We start from the raw sequence: 18,946 nt of genomic DNA, 5'->3' as shown, positions 1-18,946 counted from the left end.
TGGGCAATACTGACCTAGCCAGCATTTATTGCCTATCCCAAGTTGCCTTGAGAAGGTGGTGATGGCTTAAAGGGGAACTTGCAGGTGCTGCTGTTCCCACGTACTTAAACTACCTCGTGAGATAACTGCTGAAATGTTTACTCAGTTAAGAGTTATGACCTAGAAACAGACATATGGAAATACCAGAGGCCAGAAATAGGTTCAGTGTGATGTGCTGCTTAGCAACTCAAAGTCGTCAATGTATCTGGAAGAAACCCTGCATTTTCCTTTGAATTCAGAAATGTGTCAGTGCATTAGCCTGTGTCTCTGTGTCTCAGGAGAGACAGTAATGGGCAGAATCATATCTGGCATATGTGCAGAAATGAGCAGAAAGGAAAGGTTTGCAACCTTGTTAGTTTCACAAGAAATTAAAAAATGGGAGTGTTACTTCACCGGATTTCATTATAAAATATATTGCTGGGAAAACAGGTTGCATTTTTCTTCTTGCAGTTTATGGTAAGATCTTTCTAAACTGTCTTCCATATTGAGCTTTGTTTTTCCCTTTTGTTTAATAAGACTATATTATTTTGTTAAAAGCACATTGACAGCCCCCTGTGAATATCTGCAGTGACTGACACCACAGTAACCAAATTGTTGAAACAAAATCTGTGGTCCATAATAGTTCCACTCTGAGATCTGACTTGTCCAATGTCAACATGAACTGGGATAATAATTCCCAGTTAGAGGAAATAAGAGCAATAAGCTGAGTGAATAAAAACAAATTGCATTGCTGTTTTTGGGAGCTGGCTACCACGGATTGTGCATGAGAACAGTGACCATGTTTCAAATGTTTGTCACTGGCTGGAGAAAACTTTGGGGTATCATAAGGTCTTAACAAGTTATTAGGAAAATGCAAGTTAGGCTCAGTTTTTGCAGCCTCAGTCCTGGCATGTGCACATGGTATAAGTTGATACAAGAGCAAAACACCAAGCACAGTGATGCATCGCCTGATTCCCATTTTTTGGACAACATGTTAAAAACTGCAGTCATGTCTGCCGATGAAATGTCCAAAAGTGGTTATACTAGTAAAGCTGCACTCAGACATCCTGAGATCATGAAAGACACTATATGAGTGCGAGCTTTTATGACTTTTTTCCCCAACTTGAGACAATTTGATTTGGTTTGATTTATTGTTGTCACATGTGTCTTAGTACAGTGAAAAGTTTTGTTTTGCATGCAATACAGGCAGAGCATAACATACAAGGACAAATAGATCATTGGGTGTTTAGACAGAGTGAGGCATATAAGGTTATAGCTGCACAGTAGGCGCACAAAAGCAAGACCAACATTAGATTTGAAATTACAGCGGTCCATGCAGAAGTTTAATAACACCAGGGAAAAAGCTGTTCTTCAACCTGTTGGTACATGTGTTTAAGCTTCTGTATCTTCTGCCTGATGGAAGAGATTGGGAGAGAGTATAACTGGGGTGGGAGGGGTCTTTGCTGATGTTGGCTGCCTTTCTGTGGCAATGAGAAGTGTAAATGGAGTTAATGGATAGAACGTTGGCTTGGGTGATGGTCTGGACTGTGTTCACAACATTCTGTAGTTTCTTATTGTCCTGGGAAGAGCAGTTGCCGTACCAAGCCGTGATGCACCCAGACAGAATGCCTTCCATGGTTCAGACATGCCAAATTTCCTAAGCCTCCTGTAGAAGAACAGGCATTGTTGTACCTTCTTGACTGTCACATCTATGTGGGAGGACCAGGACAGATTTTTGGTCATTGTCATTCCTAGGAAGTTGATGTTCTCGACTCTCTCCATCTCAGCTCTACTGATGTTGATAGGGGCGTGTTCTCCTCCTTTCTATTGTAAAAGCCACTTCCAGATCCAATTCTCACGACCTCAATAGATACTCAGAGAAATGAAAATAAAAATTCAGCAAATTGTTTGTTGTGTTTGGATGTAATATAGTGCCAGAATAGGTAAACAGAACAGATTTCCTTCAAGGATATCTGTACACCAGATGGGTTTTTACAACTGGCCATGACGGTTTCACGGTAACCATTATTCAGACAAGTTTTAAATTTCGGATTTATTGACAGAATTTAAACTCCACCAGCTGCTGTAGTGGGATCTGAACTTGTGTCTCAGTGCTTTAGCCTGGGCTTCTGACTCACTAACCCGATGACATTACCACCACGTCGCCATCGGCTCTGCAACGCACCCTCTAGGCTGTGCAGTCACTCCAATGGTCCATGCATGCTAACCGGCAAGCTAATAACGTTCCTGGAACGGATTTCCTGTTCTGGAAGTCACTGCTGTATACGGACCTTGGTCGTCCGTGCAGAAGAAAGAAAACTAAGAGGGAATGTTGCTACCCTGGTGCACTGAACACAATCAAAATCATGAAAAAGAGATTGATTCTCATGTATTGCTGATTGTGGGATCTTGCTCTACAAAAAATGCCTCACAAAGTGTGCCTGCATTATCATCTGTCTGTAATTTCAAAAGTGACTTGTGTCCAAAATTAAGGGCCGTCAACAAAAAGATTAAAATATTGCAAATACTCAGCAGCTTTGGCAGCAGCAACAGCTACAGGGAGATGCGGTGTAGGGCATGGATGTGGGTCTCAGGGTGTGCTCGGAGCAACAGTTGGAGAAACCGAGAATTACCCCAGAGGTTCCCGCACTCACAGGTGGATTCCGAACACAAGCTGTGCTGTGGATTATCAGGTTCCAAACAGAATACATCAGACACGGAGATAGTTGCTGAATGAAGATTTGTCTCTGTAAAAGTCACTGAGAAGTAACTGGCTAAGGATGCAAGGAGGATTCAGCATCTGTAGAGAGTTCTTCTGCTAGAGCCGTTGAGTACTCCTCATATATTCTGCTTTCATTTCAGATCTCTGGAACGGCCAGTAGTCAGTTTTTCATTTAGGCTGCACTAGAAGATATCCTCAAGCTGTCTGCTTGTGTCTTCTCCCATTTTTGTCTCGTATCATTGAAGCTTAGGCCACCATTGGCTCAATCCACACTGGTGGGAAAATTACAGCATGATTTACTGGAACCTTCTGCAGTTTGACCGAGCCGGTAACTCTCCCGTGATTGCTGCCTGCTGTCAGGTGTCAAGAAGCGATTTACAGGCTGACGATCAATGCGCACAGTCACAATGCACCTTCCATTGGCGACCAGTCCAGATATGGGGCTGGGGCTTGGGCCAGAGCCTCCACCTCAAGGCAGGGATATGCCCACTGTGCTAGAAGTTCTACCAGTCAGTTCCTAATAAATTCAATAAGGAATTCAGGGGAAAATTCTGAACATAGTACAACGGGAATATGTTATCACAAGTGGTTTGACTGAATTGCATTGATGCTTTTAAGGGGAACCAAGATAAGTACATGTGGGAGGAAGGAATAGAGGATTATTTTTGTAAGATGAATGGAAAGTACGTGAAACACAAACACAGAAAGATCAGTTGGGTCAAAGGGGCCATTTCTATGTTGTAAAACTCTATATGATGATAAAAGTCTTTTGTGCCTCCACTATTTTATATCTCCCAGTACTTTTTGCACAATATATTGTTTACAGTAGCCAGTGTATAAATTAGTTTCAGCCGTCATGTAAGGGCACAGCTTCTGAGAATCCCATTCAACTTTAATTAGAACCATTTTTAATTTTAAAGATCAGCACTTCTCTCCCTGACAAGGGAGGGAAGCCAATGCTCCCACACAGCTCACCTTCAGCAGTGTCTCGAAACTTTCAATTTCTCCGTCATCTCCACATCCCACACCCACAAGCATCTGACACCAGTTAACGCAGTGGTTGGCGTGTGAGAGCAGCGGGGTCAGGGGAAGTGGTAAGGAGCAGTGGGTCTCTCTGCATCTCTGATCAATGGTGAGTCTAGTTGGAAACCAGGCAGTCAAACTGCTTAGGTCAAATAGGACAGAGAAACTTGCACCTACCTGATCTGTCCCTACTGCAGTGACCTGTATTTATGTGGAACCTACAGCTCCTTATTCCACCTCCCCACTTCATGGTTGCAACCCTTCTTTTGCGATAGAGACCAGGCATGCGTGTGTGTTTATTTACGTGTCTGTATGTAAGCTCACATAAGTCTGCAGCTCTGTACGTGTGTATATATGTGTGATGTGAGAGAAAGAAAGGGATTGTGTGCCTGTCGGTGCTTGTGTCTGCAATAGTCTGTTTCTGTATGTTCATGTGTGAATGTCCACATGTTTGTGAGAGCTTGTATCTGAGAGAGTGTTAATCTGTGTGTGAACGAGAGAGCCGTGAAGGGGCAGCACAGTGGCTCAGTGGTTAGCACTGCAGCCTCACAGTGCAAGGGATCTGGGTTCAATTCCAGCCTCGGGCGACTGTCTGTGTGGAGTTTGCACATTCTCCCCGTGTCTGCGTGGGTTTCCTCCGGGTGCTCCTGTTCCCTCGCACATTCCAAAGATGTGTAGGCGAGGTGGATTGACCATGCTAACTTGCCCGTGGTGTTCAGGGGTGTGTGGGGTGTGTGGGTTGAGGGGGGAGGGGATGGATGGGACGCTCCAAGGGGTGGTGAATGCTTGTTGGGCCTGTTTCCACACTGCAGGCAATCTAATCTGGGGGAAACGAGAGAATCATGCATGCTGCGCATGAGTGAGACAGCAAGAGTGACAGTGTGCAAGGGAGAGAGTCTGTGTCTATCTGCATGCACATAAAGAACTTTCCGTGAAGAAGCGAACAACCTGGCTCTAGTTTTAACGCTAACAAAGTGTGGAGCTGGATGAACATTGCAGGCCAAGCAGCATCTTAGGAGGACAAAAGCTGACGTTTCGGGCCTAGACCCTTCATCAGAAAAAGGGGATGGGGAGAGGGTTCTGAAATAAATAGGGAGAAGGGGAGGTGGATCGAAGATGGATAGAGGAGAAGATAGGTGGAGAGGAGACAGACAAGTTAAAGAGGATGGAACCTGGAGAGGGGAGGGTAGGTGTTGAGGTAGGGAGGGGATAGGTCAGTCGGGGAGGACGGACTGGGCAAGGGGTTGGGATGAGGTGAGTAGGTAGGAAATGGAGGTGTGGCTTGAGGTGGAAGGAGGGGATAGGTGGGAGGAAGGACAGGTTAGGAAGGCGGGGATGAGCTAGGTTGGTTTTGGGATGCAGTGGGTGGGAGGGGAGATTTTCAAGCTTGTGAAATCCATATTGATGCCATTGGGCTGCAGGGTTCTCAAGCGGAATGTGAGTTGCTCTTCCTGCAATCTTCGGGTGGCATGGTGATGGCACTGCAGGAGGCCCAGGATGGACATGTCGTCGAAGGAATGGGAGGGGGAGTGGAAATGGTTCGTGACTGGGAGGTGCATTTGTTTATTGTGAACAGAGTGTAGGTGTTCTGCAAAGCGGTCCACAAGCTTCTGCTTGGTTTCTCCGATGTAGAGGAAGGCACAACAGGTACAGCGGATGCAGTATACCACATTAGCAGATGTGCAGGTGAACATCTGCTTGATGTGGAAAGTCTTCTTGAGGCCTGGGACATGGGTGAGGGAGGAGGTGTGGGGGAAAGTGTAGCACTTCCTGCGGTTGCAGGGGAAGGTGCCGGGTGTGGTGGGGTTGGAGGGGAGTGTGGAGCGGACAAGGGAATCCCAGAGAGAGTGATCTCTCCAGAAGGCAGACAAGGGTGGGGATGAGAAAATGTCTTTGGTGGTGGGGTCGGATTGTAGATGGCAGACGTGTCGGAGGATGATGCGTTGTATCCAGAGGTTGGTGGGGTGGAATGGTGAGGACTAGAGGGATTCTCTTCTGGCGGTTATTGCGGGGAGGGAGTGTGAGGGATGAGTTGTGGGAGACACGGTCAAGGGCGTTCTCGACCACTGTGCAGGGAAGTTGCGGTCCTCGAAGAACGAGCACATCTGAGATATACGGGAGTGGAATGTGTCATCCTGGGAGCAGCTCTGGTGGAGGTGAAGGATTGGGAATAGGGGATGGAATTTTTGCAGGTAGGTGGGTGGGAGGAGGTGTGTTCTAGGTGTCTGTGGGAGTCAGTGGGCTTGAAATAGATATTGGGTTTCGAGGTGGTTGCCTGAGATGGAGACAGAGAGGTCCAGGAATGTGAGGGATGTGTTGGAGATGGCCCAGGTAAACTTGAGGTTGGGGTGGAAGGTGTTGGTGAAGTGGATGAATTGTTCGAGCTCCTCTTGGGAATGCGAGGCGGTGCCGATACTCCCACTTCCTACAGACAAAGGGGGTGGCCATGGGTACCCGCATGGGCTCAAGCTATGCCTGACTCTTTGTAGGTTACGTGGAACAATCCCTCTTCTGATCCTATACTGGCCCTAAACCCCACCTCTTCCTCCGTTTCATCGATGACTGTATCGGCAACCTCAAGTTCACCTGGACCATCTCCAACACATCCCTCACCTTCCTGGACCTCTTTGTCTCCATCTCAGGCAACCACCCTGAAACCGATATCTATTTCAATCCCACCGACTCCAACACCTACCTAGAATACACGTCCTCAAACCCACCTTCCTGCAAAAATTCCATCCACTAGTCCCAATTCCTTTGCCTCCGCCACAGCTGCTCCCAGGATGAGGCATTCCACTCCTGTACATCCCAGGTGTGCTCGTTCAAGGACCACAACATCCCCCTCGCAGTGGTCGAGAACGCCCTCGACCATGTCTCCCACAACTCATCCCTCACAGTCTGTCCCCGCAATAACCGCCAGAAGAGATTCCCCCAGTCCTCACATACCACTCCACCAACCTCCGGATACAACGCATCATCCTCCGACACTTCTGCCATCTGCAATCCAACCCCACCACCAAAGACATTTTGCCATCCCCACCCTTGTCTGCATTCTGGAGGGACCCCTCTGTCTGGGACACCCTTGTCCGCTCCACACTCCCCTCCAACCCCACCACACCCGGCACCTTCCCCTGCAACCGCAGGAAGTGCTACACTTGCCCCCACACCTCCTCCCTTACCCCTATCCCAGGCCCCAAGACGACTTTCCATATCAAGCAGATGTTCACCTGCACATCTGCTAATGTGGTATACTGCATCCGCTGTACCCGTTGTGGCTTCCTCTACATTGGGGAAACCAAACAGAGGCTTGGGGACCGCTTTGCAGAACACCTACGCTCCGTTCGCAGTAAACAACTGCACCTCCCAGTCGCGAATCATTTCAACTCCCCCTCCCATTCCTTAGGTGACATATCCATCCTGCACCTCCCCAGTGCCATAATGATGCCACCCGAAGGTTGCAGGAAGAGCAACTCATATTCCGCTTGGGAACCCTGCAGCCCAATGGTATCAATGTGGATTTCACAAGCTTGAAAATCTCCCCTCCCCCACTGCATCCCAAAACCAGCCCAGCTTGTCCCCGCCTCCCTAACCTGTTCTTCCTTTCACCTATCCCTTCCTCCCACCTCAAGGCACACCTCCATTTCCTACCTACTCACCTCATCCTGCCCCCTTGACCTGTCCGCCCTCCCCAGACTGACCTATCCCCTCCCTACGTTCCCACTTACACTCACCTCTACAGGCTCCATCCCCGCCCCTTTAACTTGCTGTCTCCTCTCCACCTGTCTTCTCTTCTATCCATCTTCAATCCGCCTCCCCCTCTCTCCCTACTGATTTCAGAACCCTATCCCCATCCCCCTTTTCTGATGAAGGGTCTAGGCCCGAAACATCAGCTTTAGTGCTCTTAAGATGCTGCTTGGCCTGCTGTGTTCATCCAGCTCCACACTTTCTGATCTTGGATTCTCCAGCATCTGCAGTTCCCATTATCTCTGTGTTTAATTTTTTGGCCTTTTCTGGACTCCTCCACCAGTGGAGACAGTTCTCTCTTTTACATCAACTGAATAATTATATTGAACACCTTGATAAGTACTCCCCCTGTCTTCTGCACTCAGGAAAAACCAAGTTTCTGCAACTTGTCCTCAATTTAACCCTTTTACAAACAATTTGGAGTATAAAGTTATTACAGGTAAGAAGTGACAGTATGATGAGTTGCCTCAGCAAGACAGGAGGACGACAAATAACCAGCCATCAGGCACACACAAAACAAATCTCAATTTCCCCAGCAGAAACCAGTTGCACAGATATACACACAGCCAATGATGCGTCACGTCTTCCTTCATTTTGAACCAGGGTATAAATCTTCTCAAGAACAATGGTACCACAGGGATTTTCTCTGCAGGAGCACCGCTGCAATTTAACAAGGGTCATCCTCAACCAATTGGACACAGGCGACTGCACTGCAGATGTTGCACGAGTCAGCAATCTCACTTTGAGATGATACATTGTGCAGAGAGCTTGATGAACAATGTAACCTATCGCACTGGAAGAGACCCAACAAACTGGACTCCCTTGTGAATCTCCATCACTTTAAAAATAATTATTGGAGGAGGGAATGATAGTGGAATGATCAAAGAGTCAGGATCTTCTGAGAAAGAAAAACTAGGTGCCCCATTATTTTTAAATTGTATTCCCTAGTTCTAACCTCTCCCACAAAAAGAATCATCCTTTCAGCAGTCATCTGGTCTAACGTGCACAGAATTGTACATGTCACAACGAGAGTACCTCTTCTTCTGAACTCCAATGGGTGCAGGATCAGCATGTCCAGTATTCTCTGTTAGAGTAAAGACTTGGTGTGTTAACCCTTCTCCCGCTCAGTAACTTCCCAGGAGTTAAATAGTGGACTTTGGAACTTCACCTGTCCTTCACATCCCCAAGATGGCTGAAACCCAAGCTCAGGGTAACTTCTCATCTTTTCTGTCACTGATTTCATCTTTGGAAAAAAGGAAACAGTGAGGCTGGTGACGAACTGAATGGTTTTAGGGTCCTGGACATGCATGGTCTTGACTGCCCACACCATGAGGGTCTGATAGATCCAAGGCAGAGGTTATCCTCTCATTCTTGAGACAAAGTCCAGTCTGATCTGACACACAGGGGCCACAACAGGGGCAGTACTGTACCGTTGGATCAGACATTAAATGGAATGTCTATATATACCTTCAGCTGGTTAATGGGACCTTTTGGGAAAGAGCAGGGAGGTACTCCTCAGTCTTATATACAATCAAACATGTTGCTTCGGTGCATGAGTAGGCCATTCATTGCTCTAGCCTGCACTGCCATTCAACAAGCTCATGGCTGATTGGTTTATGGCCTTAACTCCACATCCACATCTACCCCCAATAACTATGGACAATACTTACCCCTCAGCTAATATCACAGAGTCATGGAGTCACACAGCACACAAACAGACCCTTCGGTCCAAGGCATTCATGCTAACCAAGTTTCCCAAACTAAACTAATCCGGCCTGCTACACATGGCCCATATCCTCCAAACCTTTTCTATTCATGTACCTGTCCAAATATCTTTTAAATATTGTAACCATACCTGCATCTAACACTTCCTCTGGCACTTCATTCCACACACAAACCACTCTCTGTAAAGAAAGTTGCCTCTTGGGCCCTTTTAAATGTTTTCTTCTCTCACTTTAAACGTATGCTCTATAGTTTTGAGTTCTCCTACCCTGGGGAAAATACCTTTGCCATTCACCTTATCTATGTCTCTTGTCATTCTACAAAACTCTATAAGGTCACCCCTCAACATCCTGTGATCTAGGGTAATAAGTGCCAGACTATCCAGCCTCTCCCTGTAACTCAAATGCTCCAATCCCAATAATGTTCTTACAAAGCTTTTCTGCACCCTCTCCAATTTCATAATATCCTTCCTCTCACAGGCCGACCAAAACTGCGCACAGTACTCTAAAGGTGGCCTCCTCCAGAGTCACATGACATCCCAACCCCTATACTCAGTAGTCTGAACAATGATGACAGCTATGCGAAACGCTTTCTTCACAACTCTGACTACCTGTGATGCAACTTTCAAGGAACTATGTACCTGAACCTCTACGTCTACCTGTTTGACAACACTCCTCAGGGTCCTACCAGTAAGTGTGTAAATTCTGCCCTTGTGCGTCTTACCAAAATGCAGCACCTCACATTTATCTAAAATAAAAACTCCATCTGCTACTCCTCAGCCCACTGGCCCTACTGATCAAGATCACTTTGTAATCTTAAATAACTATCTTTGCTTGTTATTATACTTTGTTGTTATACCAAATGCATTGGCATCATCTGCAATCTTACTAGCCATGCTTCCTATATTCTAATCCAAATCATTTATATAAATGACAGATTATCTGGTCACTACCACATTGCTAAAAGTGGCAGCATGTTGTATGCTATTTGGCAGCCACATTCCATGAATTGGGATTGTAAATTGACGTGTAAAGTACTTCTGATGAACAGTCATGGACTTAAAATGCTAACTCTGCTTTCTTCCCACAGATACTGCCAGGCCTGCTGAGGTTTGCCAGCAATTTCTGTTTTTAAAAAGTGCTTCACTGGCTATAACTCTGACAATGAACTGCTCTGCTTTATCACATTCCAACGTTAAGGTAAACCATGAGTGAAAAAAGGTCATGAAACCTTAGTTCATTCTTTTAATTTTCAGGGCTTAGGGATGAAAATGCTCCATAAAACCAGGTTTTCTAAGATTCATTTGAATGGTACATACAGTATCACACTTTGCTTCCAGTAACCTGATTTAGCAAGTTTCAGATAAAAATCAGTGGAGACTTAAAAGTTGGGTGACGTTAGTTATTTTCAGTTTCGGGACTGAGACTACTGTCTGATGATAGATGCACATTAATTAAATCAATAAGCAAGGCTCACACGTACCAAAAGTACAGTCAGCTGGACAAATCAAGGAGGAGATGACAGGCTGGATCATCAATCTTTCAGTCTCTCCTTAATTTAGTTACAGGGAGCACATACAGCCCATTCTTACCGCTTAATGACACTTTAAACATTGAGAATTTAATCAGTCCCTAATAGACCTGTCTGAAAAATTTTCCACGCTCAGCTTGAACTGAAAATACTGACTCAACCTCCCATAAATAAAAACAAAATACTGCGAATGTTGCAAATCTGCAATTAAAAAAAATACTGGTGAAACTCAGCAGGTCTGACTGCACCTGTGGGGAGGAAAGACAGATGGACTTGAAATGTCTGCTTCCTGCTCCATGGATGTACTGCCAGTCGACTCATCTTCCCTGCTCTGCTTGTGCCCCTCACTCTCCAGCTCCATATCTTTCCCACCCTTCACACTCTGGCTCTGAATTCTACTTTAGTCTTGAGTTATTGGAGGAAAAAGTGGATTGTGGGTGAAGAGTGTAATGTGGAGACTGGGTCTCTGACAATGAACTGCCCTGCTTTATCAGATTCCAATGTTAATGTAGCCCATAGTGTGGAGCTGGAGGCCAGGCAGCATCAGAGGAGCAGAAAAAACTGATGTTTCGGGCCTGTAATTTCCAGGATTATCCCTGCTACCCTTCTTAAACAATGGGACAACATTGGCTATTCTTCAATCATCTGGGACCTCACCTATGGCCAAAGAGGATATAAAGATGTCTGTCAAAGCTCCAGCAATTTATTCTCTTGCCTCCCTCAATATTCTGGGATAGATCCCATCAGGACCCAAGGGCTTATCTACCTTAATACTTATGAACATGCACAACACTTCTTCCTTTTAAATACCAATTTAGCTTAGAAACTCGATACTTCCTTCCCTGAGATCATCCTCTACCAATTCCCTCTCTTTGGTGAATACCGACACAATGTATTTGTTTAGAACTTCACCTACCACTTCTGGCTTCACACTTAGATTTCCTCCTTTGTACTTGTTTGGACCAATGCTTTACCTAGCTACCCTCTTGCCTTTTATATATCGATAAAAACTCTTGTAATTGTCCTTAATTCTGTTTGCTAATGACTTTTCATGACCCCTTTTAGTCTTTCTAATTCCTTGTTTAAATTCTGAGCCCAATGCCCCGCCAAATTAGTTTAAAATCTCTTCAACAGCATGAGCAAAATCTCCCAGCCGCAAGGTTGGATGCATTCTGGTTCTGGTGCAATCTGTCCAGGTTGTAGTCCTCTTTAATTTTTTAACCCACGTCATTGGTACCAACATATATCATTACTGCTGGCTCCTCATGCTACTGTAGTCATTTAGCACTTTTAAACGGAGTCATTAATCCCCGGGCACTTTGCAAAGGTGTTACCAAAATGAATTAAATAAGTTATTTGGGCAACCCAAAAAACTGGAGAAAGGAGAGATTAAGATATTTGGGAAAAGGGTTCCAGGGCTTCTGGTCCATGCAATCACCAATGGCAGGGAGATACAAAACACAGTCTCAGAATTCGCCTGAATTCCAGGAGTGCAGAGATCCTGGATGGTTGCAGGGCTGGAGACGTTTACAGAGAATAGGCCAGGATGAGGCCCAGCTAACTTTGAAGATAAGTACAAAAATTTAAGGGCTGTCATACTGAGAGCTTCTGGAGGTCAGCAAGCAGAGGTGATGGGTAAATGCGATAGACTTTGTCTCTGCCAGAGTTATTGGTGTCATGGCCTACTAAATATTAATGGAATCTATGCTATTCTTGTGTAGTACCCTCTTAAGCACTTGCTTGCTATGATCTATGGTTTTCTGGGGCTTATTGCAAAGTCCTTTCTTCTCACTAACTCTTGCAAAACTTTGTTTTGAAGGTCAAGTATCTCATTAGAAAGCGGTCAGGTATTTAGTTTTATGTTGGAAATCCCAGAATCTGCATCAGCCGCTACAGGAGTGCCTGAGAGGCATGAGTGAAGGTCAAGTAATGAGTAATGAGACAGTCCTCTCTCCACACGGCTGATCAAAAGCTAGAGTGGATACACTGCACAGCACATCCAGGAAAGGAGCACCGAGGGACCCTGAGAAAGTCCTGTTTTCCAACACATCACTATTAAAAAAAAGTATTTATACGCATGATCGGAAAAGACTCCTTCACAGTACCAGCTGGGGCCTTCTGTTGTGCTACACATATATTTCAACACCAAATGAAACATCTGCCTCCTCCTCCCCAGAATGTTAGGATTGTAATGCTTCCTGTCAGATGACATTGGACTTGGGGTGGGGTCATTTTTTTCCAGGTGGCCAATCTGTCACTCTCCCATTTACCCCCACCCAGATCACTACTTTATGGGAGGGGCAGCTGGAGTTTTTGGCAACCCTCCTGAAGTTGTCAACTAATGGCCAGATGAGGGTTGTCTCTTTCCCCAACCTCAAGCCTAGGTGGTTCAGGGACAGATATAGCTTGAACTGTCTGAATCCTCAGGTGGGATGTTCCATGACTGGCCCCCTGACAAGATCAGGTGCCTCCCACCCAAGATTTGGTCACTCCAGATACATCCTGTCCTCCTGCACTTAAAATAATGACCAACACCCCAACACCCATACTCCTTGTCCCCAACAACACCCCAAGTTACTGTTCCCTTCACCGCCAAAATCCTTATACCCAAGTATTTACTGCTACCCTGCTTTCAGGCTGAGAACTGCATGTGGTCCCAAAAGTGGCCAAGACCTTTGATGATGCTGCTGGCACGAGACAGTTTTCCGACAGAGGGAGAAGTGCAATTCTCATCCCAAGCTAATAAACACTCCTAGTGTTAAGCGACTACAGGGCAGCTATAACTGGGGGCACCTGTTACGGGAACAAATCCACACCAAGAAAAGGCTGAAGGCCATTCAGTCCTTTGAGCATTGCAATTTAATTAGATCATGGCTTATCTGTACCTTCAATCCAGTTTTCTACTTCAGCTCTCCAGCTTCAACAGATTGTGGAAAGGATAAAATTCCAATTTTCCAGTTTACTGTTTTTTTGATGAAGTGTTTCCTGCATTAATCTTAAAGAGCATATCTCCAATTTCAAAGTTATAAATCCTTTTTCTATACCTATTACAGTAACAGATCTATCCACACGAGTACTGTTACTCCAGTGTTACATAGTGACAGACTGCCCCCACCAGTATTGTACCCAGTGTTTTATAGTGACAGACGTGTCTTCAGAACTGTAGTGCACTGTTAAACAATGCCAGACCTAGCCCCACCAGCACATACTCCAGTGTTATACCATGACAGGCTTATCCACACCAGCACAGTACCCATCTTATATAGTAACAGACGTATCCCCACTAGTACTGTACGTGTGTTATACAGAGGCAAGCCTGTCTCCACCACTGCACCTGACTATTATACAGTGACAGACCTGACTCTGCCAGTACTGTACCCCAGTGTTATACAATAACAGACCTGTCCCCACCCATACTGTACTCCAGTGTTATGCAGTGGCAGCCCTGTCTCTACCAGTACTGTACCCCAGTGTTATACATGACAGACCTGTCCGGACCAGTATTGTTCACCAGTGTCATGCTGAGGCAAAACTGTCTCAACCAGTACTGGACCCCTGTGTTATACAGTGACAGACCTGTCCCCATCAACACTGTGCCCCAGTATCATTCAGTACTGACCTGCCATCACCTGTACTCTGCCCAAGTGTTATACAGTGACAGACCAGCCCCCACCCGTACAGTATGCCAGTATCAGAGTAACAGACCTGTCCACACCAGTACTATACCTCAATGTTATACAGTGATAGACCTGCCCCCACCCATACTGTATCCCAGGGATAGACCTGCCCCCACCCATACTGTATCCCAGCACTATAGTGACTGACCCATCCCCACCAGTACTGTACTCCAGTGTTATACAGTGACTGACCCATCCCCACCAGTACTACACCCCAGTGTTATACACTGACAGACCTGCCCCACCCACACTGTATCCCAGTGTTATACAGTGACTGATCCATCCCCACAGGACTGTACCCAATGTTATACAATGATAGAGTTGTCCCCACCATTACTGTACCCCTGTATATACAGTGACAAATCTGCCCCCACTGTGCTGTACTCTTCTGAACAGTAACAGACGTGTCCCCAAAAGGACTGTACTCATGTTATACAGTGACAGACCAGTCTACACCAGTACTGTAGCCCAATGTTATACAGTGATAGACTTGTCCCCACCAGCTCTGTTCACCAGTGTTATACAGTGGGAAACCTGTCTCCAAATGTACCCCAGTGTAATTTAGTGACAAGCTTGTTCCCCCCAGTATTGTACCCCAATGTTACACAGTAAGATACCAGTCCCCACCATCACTGTACCTCAGTGGTATACAATAAGGACCTATTCTCACCAGTCCTGTCCTTGCATTATACAGTGACTGAATTATCTTTACCAGTACTGTACCCCAGTGTTATACAGTGCCAGGCATATATTATCAGTATTGTATTCCAGTGTTATACAATGACAGGCCTATCCCCACCAGTTCCCCACCCTTCTCCTACAGTAACAGGCTTGTTCCCACCAGCACTATACTCATGTTATACAATGACAGGCCTATCTCTACAAGTATCCCAGTGTTAGAAAGTGACGGACCTGTCCCCACCAGTACTGTACCCAACAGTTGAACATGTCTCCAAATTTTCTCTCCCCACATACAACCTGACATTAGACGGACAGAACCTGTATTGCCGGCCATTTCTCACAGTTCAAAAGTAAGCAATACGAATGTTGTACAGAACCACATGAACACCAAGCAACTGTGCACAACCAAGTGAAAAGGAAGCAATTGGGAGGCTTTGAACTGGATTAGCCAGAGCTGGTTACTTATTTAACAAACATAATAAAACAGAAAATCCCTTGGTAATAAGAAAGGCAGCATGCGAAAATCGCAGATTATTAGTAATAATCAGAAACGTGGCAAAATCTCTACTATCGGGAAACTTTATTGAAACACACATTTCTAGGGTACGTAGCTGGACAGATAAAGAGAAGTTGATTCCCCTGTGGAAGAGTCAGCAAGAGAAGACATCCATCTGAGTAAGAGGTTGCTAAATTAGAACACTGATGGGAAGGAATTTCTTCTTTGAGTGTAGTGAATCCGTAGAATTTTTTTTAAACAGCGGGCTATTTGAGCTGGGTCATTAAGTATATTCAAGGCTGAGAAAAACAGATTTTTAATTAGTAAGGAATTCAAGGGTTATGGGGAAAGGGCAGGAAAGAGGTGCTGAGAATTATCATATCAACCATGATCTCATTAAATAGTAAATGAGATTCAATGGGCTGAATGGTTCACTTCTATTTCTGTGACTTAAGGTCTCTCAATCAGCGTCACAGCTATCACAAAGAATTTACTTACAGTAACGAACATTGGGCTGTGACTCGGGGAAACAACGGACAGGATGAAGTGACACCAGGTTACAGCAGCCCATGGGGGCTGTCCTCCAACAGGGTGAGCAGAAACAAAGCAGACATCCTCCACGCTGCCTGTCCCTGAAACAGAGAAACACCATCCTCCTCTTCTGCTGTATGTCACTCTTTCTCTCTCCTACTTCACATCTAATTTCCAACTGGACCTCAGTGAAGTGTCACGGGAGGGCAATACTCCAGGTGAAAGGCTGAGACTTTCCTTTGACAAGGGCTACAGGGGACGTCCAGAACCAGAGGTACATGGGGTGCTGGCAACGCTCAGTTGGTCAGTCAATGAGGAGGCAGTGATCCTGTCTGTCTGCAGCTCAAACTTCACTTGTTCATTACCGGTGTAACTTGATCACACCCCAAGTGGTAGCAATCAGCACACCGCCTGACGTTGCTATTAACTGTTCAAGGTGCAGCAGCAACTGCGGATACTGCTTTGATTCCTTCTGGGGGCTTCAGTTGTTGATGTGGTGTAATTCTCAGCAGAGAAACTAGCAGTTTTCAGAGAGAGAACTGCCTAATGCTGGTTGTTTTGGAATTTCCAAACAAAGTTATAGTTGGCAATCCAGCAATCCACATGCTGGGAAATTATATCCAACATAGTTTATGGTGCATTGTTTCTTTTTAATAGTGTCAGTTGGTAAAACAGTTTAAAAATGTTAATAAGCTGGACTATTGAGTATTTTGTGCTCAGGTCTCCACCATCCACATCAATTGCTTTTAAGAAAACAATCCCTTTATTTAGGTGGTTCTAGACATTGCCTACTCGCTCCTGCTTCACAGTTTCTTCATAGTGGAAGGAAACAATGCCAAATGTTTGCTCATCCTTTGGTATATGGCAGACTGTGGGCCAGTCAGTGGGAGTTCACTTCCCTCTGAAGCAGCCCAAGGAGAGACAGAATCTGATATATAAAACACTACTCATTCTACTTTCTTCAGAGATAACGGGAACTGCAGATGCTGAAGAATCCAAGATAACAAAGATGAACACAGCAGGCCGAGCAGCATCTTAGGAGCACAAAAGCTGATGTTTCGGGCCGAGACCCTTCATCAGAGAGGGGGATGGGGAGAGGGTTCTGGAATAAATAGGGAGAGGGGGAGACGGACTGAAGATGGATAGAGGAGAAGATAGGTGGAGAGGAGAGTATGGGTGGGGAGGTTGGGAGGGGATAGGTCAATCCGGGGAGGACAGACAGGTCAAGGGGGTGGGATGAGGTTAGTAGGTGGGAAATGGAGGTGCGGCTTGGGGTGGGAGGAGGGGATAGGTGAGAGGAAGAACAGGTTAGGCAGGCGCGGACAAGCTGGGCTGGTTTTGGGATGCAGTGGGGGGAGGGGAGATTCTGAAGCTGGTGAAATCCGCATTGATACCATTGGGCTGCATGGTTCCCAAGCGGAATATGAGTTGCTGTTCCTGCAACCTACGGGTGGCATCATTATGTCGTCTAAGGAATGGGAGGGTGAGTTGAAATGGTTTGTGACTGGGAGGTGCAGTTGTTTGTTGCGAACCGAGCGACTTTCCTATCTAATTTTGCAGTTATTGAACCAATCAGGGCTTGCTCCTGCAGAAGAAGCAGCAAGCAAAGCTCCCTCCCTGCAGAAGCGGATCAATCAGACCTCCCCGCCCCTGCCATAAAAGAGGAACCAACCAGAGTGCCGCGTGCAGTAGAGAACCCAATCAGAACTCCGTGGCTGCAGAAGGGGAACCAGTCAGAGATTGCTTCACTTCTGCAGGGAGCAATCAATCAGAGGTCCTTCCCTGCAGAAGGGAAACCAATCAGCGATTGCCCCCTGAAGAAGGGAAACCAATCAGCGATTGCCCCCTGAAGAAGGGAAAACAATCAGAGCTCCATCCTAGGAACCAGAGTTCCAGCAGGATTCTGGTGGTGCTCTGGTAGTTTATCTGCCACTGGGCTGAAAGATATGAATTCAAAACCAACCTGACATATCAATATCACAGGGATGTATTATACAGCTTCCAGGCAAGCCAACTGAAAATAAACCCTGCCGTAGGAAGAATGTTATTAAACTGGAAAAGAGTGCAAAAATGATTTGCAAGCATATTAACGGAGAGTTTGAGTTGTAATGAAAGGGTGGACAGGCTGGGATGTTTTTGATGGAGTGTAGCAGGCTGAGGGGTGAGTTTGTAGAGGTTTATAAAATCATGAGGGGCATACATACAGTGAACAGGTAAGATAGTTTCTTCAGGGTCAGAGAGTCCAAAACAAGAGGGCATAGGTTTAAGGTGAGAGAAGAAAGACTTAAAATGGACCTGAGGGAAACATTTTCACACAAAGGGTGGTGAAACGAGCTGTCAGAGGAAGTAGTACAGGCGGGTACAATTATAACATTTAAAAGACATTTGAACAGGTACATTGAAAAGGAAAGGGTTAGAGGGGTATGGGCCAAGTGCAGGCAAATGGAACTAGTTCAGTTTAGGAAAGCTAGTGGGCACAGATGAGTTGGGTTGAGCTGTCTGTTTCTGTGCTGTATGACTCTGACAGTCCAAGTTACGGCAGTCATTCCCCAAGCTGAGATCAGAACTGGTATAGGAGCTATGAATATAACATAACTGTCAGCATTTAGCAGCACAATAATCCTGACTTTAAATTCTTCAAACCTTTTCCTTACCTTATAATCACATTTCCACCTCTGTATAAAACAGAGCCAATCATGCAACAAATCCCTCACACAATAAAGCCACCATTCAGGAGCTGTGCAATTCAGCCCTTAATATTTGGTTTGTGCATCAGTTCCAACCATAGGCAAAGACGGTCTT

The 18,946-nt window shown here is 45.7% G+C and overlaps 1 protein-coding gene across 2 annotated transcripts in view; it reads right to left on the bottom strand.

The window, feature by feature from the left end:
- Window positions 1–18,946, bottom strand: part of LOC125457653 (segment polarity protein dishevelled homolog DVL-3) — a 114,586-nt gene that overhangs the window by 30,014 nt on the left and 65,626 nt on the right. The gene's annotated exons all lie outside the window — the stretch shown is intronic.

Source organism: Stegostoma tigrinum, chromosome 14, assembly GCF_030684315.1.
Source record: "Stegostoma tigrinum isolate sSteTig4 chromosome 14, sSteTig4.hap1, whole genome shotgun sequence".
NCBI classification, from domain to species: domain Eukaryota; kingdom Metazoa; phylum Chordata; class Chondrichthyes; order Orectolobiformes; family Stegostomatidae; genus Stegostoma; species Stegostoma tigrinum.
Note: the sequence above shows the minus strand (reverse complement) of the source record. Positions and strands in the feature narration are given on the sequence as shown.